Raw genomic sequence first — 8,207 nt, forward strand, 5'->3', positions numbered from 1 at the left:
AGTATGGGGAACATTTTGCCCCCCCCCCCCCCCCCCCCCGTGCGCACGCCTATGAGCACAAGGACGACTGTTCATTGGATAGTTACGCCGGTCGGCTTAACCGTTCTAATAAACGGGTGTTCATTGTTTGAGTGCAATACCTTCTCTTCCTTTCTTTTTTTTGTGCACGCCGAAAGTTCGCCTGCCTCATATTTTGATGCGATTTTGACTGCGCAAGGTCCTTGTCTGTTTCGTGTTCTTCTGTCTTTCGTCTTAGTTCATCTATGCAGCGCATCTTTTCACTTCGCAGATTTTAGGTGGGTTATCCTTCGGTATGTTGTGGCATAATGCACAGAGAGAGAAATAACTTGATTAATGAGGTCCAGCGAAGTTGATTTGGGGCGGGCCTCAGCCCCGGACTAGGCATCGGCCGCGAACCCTTGGGCTTAGGCGGCTTCTTCGGCTCGCACAGAACCAAAAAATAAATACTCGAACAAAAACTTCGCGAGAACTTATGTAGAACATGGGCTTGTAGGTATGCCCAAACCTGCTTGGGTATGCCATGCCGCGATGGATGGATGGATGAATGCTATGAGTGTTCCCTTTATAACGGGGCGTAGAGTTACTGTATATGGCCGTACACAGTAACTAACGGGGTAGTGACATGTGCGCCACCAGGCACGACAATAAAAAAACAAACAAACATTATTCGTTTCTTTTATTCCTTTTTACGACGACATTGACGACGCGCAGCGCCTCTGGCGGAAGACACAGCAGCAGGCTATCTCCTTCCGTTAGGGGGCCCCTGCGCGTGTGTTGCCTTAGGGTGCCTCAATGACCGCGCGCTGCATCGAGGCACCCTATGTTGCCTGTGCCATCTGTGCCACCTTCGCTCGGTTCATCAAGTTCAACAGTTGGCACCACTGGTTGGCACAGGCACTGCAGTTCACGACGCAGCGGCGACGACGTATTGCCTTTCTTTGTTGTGCGAAGCTCTGCCGTTTGCAAATGTCGGAACAAATGTCGAAACATGTAGAATGCCTTGTTCTATGGAACAACCGCAAAAAGGTGCTACGACTGGGTGGCAACCACCAAAAAGAAGACTTGATGGTTGCTTTGCTAAGCAGCGACTTCCGCGATGCGACTTCATGTGACAGGATTGAGGTAAGCAGGCCGTTTTCAATATTTCCTGTCTGTCGCAGTATTCACAGAAGCGTTATCAAAGAGGTCCTTAGACGACCATGCATGACAGTATATAAAAACGGAGAGTGATGGTTCACTTGTGGTCAAGGGGATTTGCTTGGCTACAGCATTGCCACTTGACGCACGCTGCTGGTGTTTGTAGTACTACATACGGCTAGATACCTTTGTAGTTTTCGTTGTCAGTACACGTTGAAGAACACCAGACGGTCGAAATTTCCGGAGCCCTCCACTACGGAGTCCCTCATAATCATAGTGGTTTTGACTCGTAAGACCCCATACATTATTATTATTATTATTATTATTATTATTATTATTATTATTATTATTATTATTATTATTATTATTATTATTCCTCCCCTTTTGTGTTCATTTCTCTTTGTCTACGTGTTTTTGCTCTTTTTATTTCTGAAAACTGTCTGTATTGTATTGTTTATTTTTATTGTTTTTTTGCGTGCGCCTGCACAAATACCTTACGGTTGTTCCTGGGCACGTTAAATAAATGATTAATTGATTGATTGGTTATCATTATTGTGCGGAGTGTTCTCAAAGTTATTGAAAGCGAGAACACTGCTCTGGGTTGCGACTGAGCGGCCGCGTTTTGGTTATGTTGAATCTTGCCGTGTCGTCGGCAGGCGCGCACAAAATAAATGTGCCTAGGTGTCAGGCATGGTGAAAGACAGTTATGTGGATTACTGAGCTTAGTAACAAAAATGAATATGAGACGGCCCATTAAATTTGTGCAGGGCGAATAACTTCTTATTTTAGAGCTGCGTTTTTATTTATCACATTTTCCCCAAAGTTGTGATTGTTTGCTTTTGTACATTGTTTTCTGATAGTTAAAATTTATGTTGCGTGGAAAGCATTTAGAAGTAACTAGTGGCTGTAGAAAAAGTGGAATTGTGCGTGTACGGTAAATGCATGCCGTCACTTTTTATAATTTTTCTCCATGGCCCCCTTGAGCTTTATCTTTCAAACATATTTAATTTGCTTGAGAGTGAAGTGTAGTGCACTCTTCAGGACACTGAATTCTGAAGCCCCACCACGGCAAGATACGCCTCCCTTTGTGATTTTTCTGGATAAACGCCATTGCTATTAGCCACCAAATTTTGCAAGGAGACTTCTTGGTCTCCACTTTTCGTAGTAGAAATGACATAGTTGTGCCATTCTTTCTTAACAGGAATGTGTATTGGCATATCGTTTATTTTCTCTCAATTTGTTTTGCTATATTGGCAACAAAAAACATGCTTAAATCATTAGTATACACCAGGGCTGGGCAGAGATACCGGGAAAAGTATTTCGGAATACAGATATCGAAATACATGGTCTGGAAGCCTAAAATACAGATACTGAGATACATTTGCCTTTACCGTAACGGGATATTTCAGGGATACTTTCGCAATAAGAAGAAAAAAGTATTCCGGAATACAGATACAGCAATACAGATACTGGAATACTTTTTTTTTCATTTCAAGGATGCTCAGCCCGCACGCCTGCCCCTTCGGGGCAGGCGCGCGTACGTGCCAGCGTCCGCGGTGTAACAGAACCCTGCCAAGAGAAAAAAAATAATAAAAACGGGACAGCAGCGAGGTTCGAACCAACGTCCTCGCAGTTTCGAGTACGACACGTTAACGGCTGCGCCACTAAGGGCAATTGGTTCGGAAGGTCTAACTGGCTGCATTGGTATTGTCACGCTGGACGTAACTTTAAAGACTCGTTATTCTTACGTCCAGATGTAACTGCAACGGCTACTATCGTCACGTCTAGACATAACGCTAGACACTTCGTTTGTGAATACGCCGGTGATCAGTCAGCCATTGTCGTGGCAACCGTGCGAAAATTTCAACCAAAGCGGAAATGGCCTTCGCGGCACCGGCAGCCAATGAACGCCAGAGCAGACGACATGGGCGTCTCCCCATGGTCTCCCCTCTCTCTCCTGCGTTCTGTAGCATACGGTTGTCAAATGCGCCGCCCGGTCTCCGCCGGGCCAGACGGCTAAGGATTCCGCTGCCCATATAGGCCAGCCATAATTACCTACGCGCAATGGAACTCAATACGTCAAAACTGCAAAATTCAAACATCGGCTTCCTCAGATCACCTTGTTTAGGGGTGTTAGAGTTTAAGTCCTCCCAAGTCGCTCTTGCCATCTCTCTAAACAGGCGTGGAAACAGGGACAGCTGCTCAGAGCGCCCCATCACAAACTACAGCAAGCACTCGTCGCCTTGGGCGAAAGGGTCACTCTTCGATAAAGCTGTCACCACCACCGACGCTACCAGCACCCATTTCAGCAAGCCGCAACAGGCGAAGTCGGCTCCGGCGGTGGGGGAGCCTGGTACCACAAAAGACCGTTTCACGCTTGTGATCAATTAGGAACGCACCCCGACACGCGGGAGAGGTGGCTGAAAGCGCGACAAAGATAGCCATCTTCTAGTCACTTCCGCCGCGACAACGAGAACTGCTTTTCGAAGTGCCGCCGCTTTGAGAACTGAACGCACGCGAAGCATTGCAAAGCCTCTGGTCCAAGGCGGTATAGACCCTTTTCGAAAAAGGGCGCCCCTAGCGCCGCGCACGCAAACTACAGTCTGCCGCCATTGTGAGGGCACCGCGGCAGACGACGCAGGCTTCGGCAATGTGCCAGTGCGTGACATTTCAGCACCGCCGAATCGTGAACTGCCATCAACGTTTTTCGTAGAGACGGCGTGCTGCAATGCTGCAGAAGTGCAGCGTTCCCATGTGCCACCATCGAGGATATCGCGACGAGAACAGCGATAAGGTACACGATATAACTTGAACAACAAACTCACGTGCTCTCTCTCCGTACGTGATGTCAAACGAACGTGCAGAAGGGCGCCGTTTTCTAAACGCGCTACAGAAACGGACGTGCTTATTTCACAGCGCCATGTGTAGCCTTGCTTTTTACGAATGAATAGTCTTCTCCCGAGTGTCTGCATGCGGTGCATTGCGATAGATTGTTTGTGCAGAAATACTGCGAGGGTTCGTAAGGCCAGCCATAAAAATAAAAAAATGAAGTTGCGTACCGTTCATTTAGTACATACAAGCAGGGCCGTAGGCAGAAATTTTTTTCGGGAGGGGGGGGGGGGCAACTTGATCTGAAGTGAGGGCCGGGCAGGCAGATGTGGTAGAGTGTCATTTTGTGCTCTGTGTGCCATGGCAAAAAAAAAAAAACTTTCGGAGGGGGGCACGGGCCCGGTGTGCCCCCCCCCCCCCTCCCTGGCTACGCCACTGCATACAAATATACCCAACGCGTGGCGTCCGGAAAATAGTTGCGTGGTGTGGCTTGCGGCGGACAGGATTTTCACCGGTAGCGGCGGTCGCATAGTTCCGCGACAGTGACGTCCTTCCTTTCCTTCGGTGAGAAGTTTGTAGTTTGTAGCTTTCGGCGAGAAGTTTGTAGCTTCGGCGAGCCTTTTTTTCCCGGTCCGGGCGCGCACGCGAGTTGGCTGTGGTCACGGTCCCGCAACCGCGGCAGTCGAGCCAAACTGCTCGTCCAACCCGTTGAAGGGTACAAAATGTCGCTCATTGTGCATCGGAAGCACCTCAGAAAGACCAACGGAGAGTACTAAGAGCTCGTTCAAGCACGCAAACGGTGAGATTTCAGCGGATGACACGGAGAACTAGCCGCCAACACAAACATCATAGCACTCACGCATTTGACGGCTCGCTTTCCATGCCCTCACGATGGCGCGGGCTATCCCACGCTCCTTTGCGAAGCGAAACTGACGAAAAGCCCACCGTCAGGTGGCGTATTTATGAAAAGGGTCTATTCGCACGGGGTGTCACGAAGTAATCGCTTGCCACCCGAAAAAATTACGCGTGCTGCACTGGCCTTGAGAGACAGCGACTTTCATCCGCAGAGGCCGACAACACTGCCTCCGCGATTCTGCTGTCTGTGGCGTCGCGTGCTTTACCACATGGGCCATTCTGTGCACGAGGAGAAACCATCGCCACCCTTTCTGTCGGCGACCGGCGGCGCACCTTTGCTTGTCTTGGCACAGAAACAAAAGAAAAACCCTCATTACCTCCTTGGAAACACGCCTCAACTCATTTCCGACAAAAAAAAATGTAACGAGATGCTCGTGTCCGGCATAGTATCGCGATACAAACGATACATCGTAAATGTATTTGACTACTGAGATACAAATACATTTTTCAAATGTATCTCGATACAGAAATACAGATACTCAAAAGTATCTCTGAAATACTATCGCGATACTCTTGTATCGCGATACTGCCCAGCCCTGGTATACACACTATCCTTTTATTGAACTTTTCAAATTTGAATTACTGCATTGTGCTGCACGGAACACACAGTATATGTTGCTTCGTGGTGAGTGCCTGGAATCAGTATCTAAAGTTCAAGCATGTGTTATGCATTCAGTTTTTTCGCAGCTTTGCACTTAAAAAAATACAGGGTTATGTGCAGGGGGAGATGGAAGCTTGAAGAGATGAGAAATTTGTGCGCTTGGGGTGTTGCTGGCGCCAGCGTTTGGACTAGCGGACTTGTCTTCTTTAAAGGGACACTAAAAGGAATAAAGATTGTTCTTGTATAAGTAAATTAATTTTTCACAACACCAAAATCTGAACGCTTGCCACAAGAACACGCTTCATAAGCTAGCGAACGCGAAAAGAAAATGTGAGTGGTGATGCCACCTTGAACTTCTAGCACCAATCACAGTGACATCATAAGAGTTCAATGGCGTCTTCTTGGGAATACATCTTTTCTAATAGTTAAAAATGAAGATAAGGGTCGTCTGAGGGAGTTAAGGCTGCAGTTGCACCACGGACACCCTGTGTTAATGAATTTTTCATGTGTTGCTAAAGGGACTGATAACTAACTTTTATGGTACCTGTTTTCTTTTGCGTAGCGAAAAGGAAAGCTTCAGTCAATGCGTCTAATCATGGAATGGTAGTGTGGAAAAAATATTTTGTCACAATTCTTCATTCAGCAGTGCCGACTAAGTTTTAGTTCATGCAACGCATGCTGGAAACACTGGTAGGTGAGCACAATGGCGATTGCGCTGGCTAAAGCGAGGCCCTATCAGTCAAGCCTGGGTTGCAGACAGTTTGTGTTTGCGCGCTGCGGCACACTGCATGCATGCGCCAAGGCTCGACACTGTTTTTTGGCTCCACCAGTTGTTGTGAAGGTAAAACAGCCATTTGGGCTAGTTAGTAACGATTAATCTAAAATGCAAAAAAAAGAAAAATGGGGTGCAGTAGAAAACAGGGACAAAAGAAGAGAATGATGACACAGGCGCATACTCGCAACTGGAAGTTTATTGAAGAGGAAACACATGCTCATATGGACGAAGGAAAGAATTGGAATTCTTAAGGGCTCATTTTTCCTTGTTATACACATTATTAATGAGCGATAACATACAATAATGCCAAGGAAAGTATAGGTGATGTTATTACTTGTAAATGTAAGGTAAATGTGAAGAAAGAAAAGTGGATGAAAAGCAGAAGAATTGAGTAAACCCCTTTTTCCTGTCAAGAGCCATGTTCCGCGAGCTTCGCAGCTGAACTAACTTATTTGCAATATACAAAGCACATGAGAGAGGAGGTGCCTGTACACTGAGACGCGAAGCGGTAACTCCAGGAGGGTGATCCTCGCTCTCATTGGCTAGTTCGATGCAGACGTCACCGCTCCGTATAACATCGCTTTCTGGGGAATCCTAGGGACGGTGCAGCGTCAACCACGAGAGAAATCAAGAGCTCGATTATTCCCTATGAGGCGATGCCAAGTTTTCCCAGTTTAACTACAGTTCCTGCCGATCCCGCAACAAATGAGCCTCGCGTTCCCGTCTCCCGAGTTAGCGGAGAGCGATTCTTTTCTCCTGTCGGACGCTCTCGATGGACGGCAGCGAAAGCGCCGGGGCGCGCGCTAGCACCTCCACGAGACTTGACAAGATCTGCACTTTCTGCGACAAGGCTTTTTCAAATGCGAGCAATTTAAAAAGGCACATAAAAAATGTCCATGGAGAAGAGGCCTTGGCAACAGCAAAAACAAAGGCGTAAACAACCGGAGTAAACAACCGGTTAAACTGTGTCGGGAGCAAGGCGTAACGTATGAAGTCCTTCAAAGTAAACTGGTCATGAAGCACTTGTTATGTCTGTGCATCATCAGATGCACTACCTTAGACATTTTCTATTGCACTGCGCTACTAGTACTCACGTCTGCAAAATACATATATTGCACATGTCCGCATCTGCCAATAACTTAGACCTAGCACGAGCAAGCGGAATAGCACATACTGAGACAGCGACGGAGCAAGAAGACAACACATGCTCTCGTGTCGACTTGCTTACACCGGCCCTGCCTCGGTGTGAGCTATTCCGCTTGCGTTATGTATGTACACGAACAAGCCCAAGCTACTCTTCTTGCGTACAAGCATTTCTACGAGACACTTAAAATGTGTGCAGCTTCATGCAATACATGAAGGAAAAAAAAACGCAAAACACTTCTCAAACCATTCACGGAAACTACGTAGAGTCAGCACACATGACACCAATGAAAATGCCTCAACCTAGCTGTAGCCAGTACATTTGGTTCATAGGCGCTTTCTCAACATTTAGCACTTCACATTGCGTTTTCACACCTCACTTGCCTGTATTTCTTTTCCCAAGAGTCGGTTTCAGTGCTAATGAAGACGTGCTTGAAACGGCCTGCCACGTTTTAAGTGGTAACGAATTAACGCAACTTTACTAGCTCGGAAGCTGTGGACACACGCCCACCCCGTTCATGCCTCTCACACACACCCATCACGCACCACGCGATTGTACTACGTGTTCCGCGTGTTCGGTGGTTGTACCTAAACCGTCCCTAGACACACTCTCTGCTCCTAGGTGAAGATGTACCTAGATGAGCTATCGCTTTGATCACGTGACTTTATGCCCACGTGACCTGAGGATCGTTCTCCTGCATTTACCGCCTCGCCACTGAGACGAATGGCGCTACTTTAGTTATTTTCAGGGACTTTAGCGAGCTGGGCTGGCTGGGCGGAGCCAAC

The sequence above is a fragment of the Rhipicephalus sanguineus genome, unplaced genomic scaffold, assembly GCF_013339695.2.
Source record: "Rhipicephalus sanguineus isolate Rsan-2018 unplaced genomic scaffold, BIME_Rsan_1.4 Seq171, whole genome shotgun sequence".
Classification (NCBI taxonomy): Eukaryota; Metazoa; Arthropoda; class Arachnida; order Ixodida; family Ixodidae; genus Rhipicephalus; species Rhipicephalus sanguineus.